The 4765-nt window shown below is 32.8% G+C and overlaps 1 long non-coding RNA gene across 3 annotated transcripts; it reads left to right on the top strand.

Annotated features, from left to right (window-relative positions):
* The first annotated feature begins 236 nt into the window (after positions 1-236).
* Positions 237-3765, top strand: LOC141692861 (uncharacterized). 3 transcript variants are annotated; one of them, XR_012562943.1, is made up of 6 exons: positions 237-480; positions 975-1012; positions 1118-1190; positions 2045-2109; positions 2397-3205; positions 3290-3765. It is a non-coding gene; the product is annotated as an uncharacterized LOC141692861 (long non-coding RNA). The 3 variants fall into 3 exon arrangements; XR_012562942.1 differs by adding an exon at positions 639-693 and having other exon boundaries at positions 2045-3205; XR_012562941.1 differs by having other exon boundaries at positions 2045-3205.
* The last annotated feature ends 1000 nt before the right edge of the window (positions 3766-4765 follow it).

Here is a 4765-nt window from a genome sequence, read left to right as displayed (position 1 = left end):
TTGCAATATTTTGAAAAATGTTGTAAAAAATGTGAAAACGTTGCAAGGGAAATGATAATTTTGAATTTTTGAGAACAATTGCAATACTTTAGCAAAACGTTAAAATAGACGAAACACTTTTCATTCCTTTTGCCAAAAATTATAGGCGGGATCCTGAAATTTTCATTGAGCGGGATAAATGGGTACCAAAATATTTCTTTCGTTTAATGTTTTCTTAAATCACAAAAAACATTTTCTTCACCCCAGTCTCTCATCTCTCTCGCGACCTTACCTACAACATCCCTCCCTCTCTCTCGTTCTTTCTCTCTTCCTCTCTCTCTCTCTCTCTCTCTCTCTCTCCCCCTCCCCCTCCCTCTCCCTCTCTCTCTCCTTCCCTCTCTAAATACACGTCTCTCATCTCTAATTGAGCAGAAGCCCCAAAACCCCAAATCCAATTGAGCAATGATTTGAGTAACAATCCAAATAAAGATTCAATTAGAGGTAAAATACTCATTCTTTTCTAAATATACTGAATTATACATATATATGTATGCATCATGTTAATATCTTTCAACATATTTGTCAAATTTAATGAATTTTTGTGTTAAAATTTAACCTAATGCTGACCCTCCGCCTCCTTTCTGGTTCACCCCTGTCAGAGCCTCGATTATAAGACCCCAAAACCCACAAAACTAATGAAAGCTTTGATTTGAGGTAATTTTCAATTATGTTTAATTAAAGTATTAACATGTATGTATAACACGATTTGAGGTATATGTATTTCTGCAGTTTTAAATTTTCGATTATAAATGTATTACTACAAATTTGGTTTTACAGCTTTGATTATAAATGTATGATTTAACACTTTGTTGTGCAGATCCATTGTATCATTGTAATTTGTATGGAAATAACTAATAAGTGTTGCATAACCTCTAGTAGCTGATAACTTCATTTATCATTAACTACTATCTAATATTATTGTTAGTACTTTGCAGAACAAGTCAGAAGAGGTCGAAAAATATTTAGACGGAAGGTGCATTTATCTTGTGTTCAGTCACCCTTTTAATGTTTTCAGCACAAGTAATTACAATACAAGTACCAAAAACTATTTATAATTTAACTGCTATCTTGCATACAGGGATGATGGGTTCCGGAAAAACAATAGTTGGCTAGATTGTATCAGAAGTTCTTGGTTATTCATTTTTTGACAGGTTTGTACTCTGGTGTTATTAAAATGTACATTCTTTATGTAGGTATATAAAACATAGCACATTGTCATATGCATCTATTCCTAATGTTTAATATATCTATTCAACACATGTTGCACTTCTGAGTTCTTATATTAATTTACAGTCGGATACAATGGACGTATTTATAAAATGTCAACTTTCTCAGTAAGTAGTACTCAGCTCCAATAAAATTGACATCAAATTCCAAAGTTTGATGTGTTGTTGCTTTACTTGCAAAATGGACACTTTTTTTTTGTAATTTGTTCCATGTTAAGTTATCTCTTCTGGGACCATCCCCCCCATTACTTTGGTACCAGACTTCCAAGCTTTTACGTACTCTCTGGGAGGACAGGAGTGAAGCCTACAGCAACGCAACTTCCAGGGTTTCCTTTGAAAGTATGTCAATAATCAGTATCCCGAAAAACTTCCACTTTTGTTTCAATTTGTTGAACACTTTCTTACTTGTTCTAGCTGATTCACTAATAAAATCTTTACCATTGCCGTCCTGGTTTAGACAAGTATATCGGAGATTCAATCCTTATGACTCTCCTTTCAGTATATAACCTCTTAAAATTAAGAATATAGGCTTTTTAAGATGTAATACTTTGAATAAGCTTCACTTTTATAGTATTTTACATCAAGTTAATTGGTTTTTATATCATCCATTTAGTCTAAATGTTGTTATTCGAACTGTACAAGTCAAATTGAGATTTTTTTGGAGCAGATATGGTACCATCTTATTTGGATGATATTTATATGAAATCATAAATCTCTTCATCTCCATCAGCAAGTTTCCATCTCTTAATAATGGGTAGATGACTCCAATCAATCTGCAGGTATTGCGGCAAAACTGGGTTATAAAGATGTACGCATTGTCACGCCAACTGAAATTGCAATAGAGGTGTTCCTCTCTTTTTCTCATATTTCAATGTTGGATGTATCGTACGCGTATGTGCACATTAAAATCTCTTTTCTGTTCATTATTCAAAAATCTGTTTTGTTTATTGATCTTTTATACTTCAAGGCTGATTATTTGCTTATGTTTTATATTTCCTTTGCCTTAAATAGTTTTATCTGTGTTTTCGAATTTTGTGATTCTAGTACGTTTGGAAATAAACTTGAACGTTTGTTATTTATTTTGTTAATACAAGCGAAAAATGATGAATCTCTGGAAAATTTTCATAATAGTTGCAAGCAGTAGGCGTACTGCCGATTTGATATAATGACAGCACTGATCTCCATGAAAAATCAAAAACTGCAAGTTTAAGTTATATGCGAGGACTCAGTTTTGTATCAAATTCTGTCTGATACTGATACAACATCATAACAAATAAATGCTTATTTAGATTATGCAAGTATTAGTGACAAACTATTTCACAGCTAATCTATTTCTATATGTTACGAAACTAGGACTGACCTTGACATTTGGATGAAAATATGTTCTAGTAGGGCTTGAGGCAACTAAGCAAGGTTTCAATTTGTATGCAGTGCCGGAGCTAGCTTTTGATTTTTATTTCAGGTTACCTCAATGATAACTCAGAGTTTATAATTATATGCACGATTTGAGGTATATGTATTACTACAAATTTGGACTTATGATACAATATTTACATAGCATTTTTATAAAAAAAGTAATGCAAGTTATTATACAAACTGTAAAAAAATAAAAATAAAAAACTAATTGAGCGCTTAATTAGTCTTGCACTAGGAAGAAGTGAGATAGTCCCATTTCACTTACAAACAGAAATCAGAAACTTGCAAATCATCAATATAGCTGGTAATAAATGCATTGCATGATTGCATCTTAAAATAATAATAATAAGTTATAGTTTGTGATATCTAATTATGCACTAAAGAGTGTGGAATTCCATGTTTCATCCTAAGATTTCTAGTGTTCCTTAATAAACTTTTAGATAATATCAGCGACACCATTTGTCTCTTTTAAATCGTACTTCATCAATGTTACAAAGAGCACGGAAAGAGCACGGGTTGTTCTGGTAAGGGTACATATAATATTATCTCCCATTTTAAAATGCACTAGCGTGGTAAACAATGTGTTAATGGTTTACATTTCTGTACAGGAGAAAAATTGTGCCCGACCAGTTCCTTACTGCCATTTATACAGATGGAGATGAATGTGGCAGTGAGCAGAACATCTTCAAGTCTAATTAATTAAGAAAAATTATGCATCTTATATTATGTAATATTGTAGAAGAGAGAGACTGTTGCACCAGATAAAAAGATAGCAACATTTGGGGTCTTATACTACACTTTTTTGGACTTGCAATAGCCCACATATGGTGTAGTGCAAATTGAGGACCCCAATGGAGAAGAGAATGATGATCGTGAGGCTGAAAGCGACGAGGACGATTTTAATGAAATTGATTATGCTTGATATAGTTCAGTAATTTTATTTAAAATATGCATACTTTTGGTATTTTTCTACTTAGACATGAAAGACTAATTAGCTTTATCTAGATTTATGATGTGTATGTCGATTATGTATTTCGACTTTAGATTTATTACTTGCTAGATGCAAGATGATCTTGTGGTATAAGCCAACTTTGTTTGGGATTTATTGACTTGTACTTTTTTAGATTTGCAAGAAATGTGAAATCAGGTTTATGTGATTTTTGGGATGGTTTTTGACTTTTCAAACAGGATATTGCAACTTAGAGTAATAAAAAGTGTTGCAAATTAATATTGCTAAAACTATTAAAAAGCATTACAATATGAACACAAGTGTTGCACTACAATGTTGCTGAAACTATTAAAAGCATTACAATAGGAACACAAGTGTTGCAGTAAAATGTTGCTAAAAATGATAAATTATGCCAATAGGGAAAAAGTGTTACATAAAAATGTTGCAATAAATTGACTTTTGTAACACATTACACTCCAAAATGTTACAGGAAAGTGTTGCAGTATTTTATTGCAACACCATCAATATGTTGCTAAAACTGGCAAAAATGTTGCAATAAAGCGAGTTATTGTGACACATTTAAATGTTGCAATAAGTCCAAAAAATGTTGCTATAGGTTTCTATTGCAACGACAATAAATGCAACGCCGAATTTTAGTAAAAATGTTGCAAAAACCTCTATTGTAACATATTTGGTATCTTTTACTACACTTTTTTGGGGTTGCAATATCCCATATATGGTGTAGTGGATGAATCTGAAATCACCAAGTCAAGTGAGGTCAAACCTAAGAAACCAAAGAAAAAGGCTAACAAGGCAGGACCCAAGGAAACTTGGGTACTAAAATCAACTTGATTTGATTTTGATGTGTGCAGGGAAACAAAAAGAATCTTTGGTATTTGGATAGTGGGTGCTTAAGGCACATGACTGGAGATTCTACCCTGCTCACTGGGTTCAAGGAAAGAGCTGGCCCAAGTATCACTTTTGGAGATGACAGCAAGGGTTATACTGTAGGTTATGGCTTGATTTCAAAGGATAATGTCATCATTGAAGAGGTTGCCCTAGTGGATGGACTCAAGTATAATTTGTTGAGTATTAGCCAACTTTGTGATAAAGGCAACTCAGTAACTTTCAATTC

The sequence above is a fragment of the Apium graveolens genome, chromosome 10, assembly GCF_009905375.1.
Source record: "Apium graveolens cultivar Ventura chromosome 10, ASM990537v1, whole genome shotgun sequence".
Classification (NCBI taxonomy): domain Eukaryota; kingdom Viridiplantae; phylum Streptophyta; class Magnoliopsida; order Apiales; family Apiaceae; genus Apium; species Apium graveolens.
This window is presented reverse-complemented; position numbering and strand designations above follow the sequence as displayed.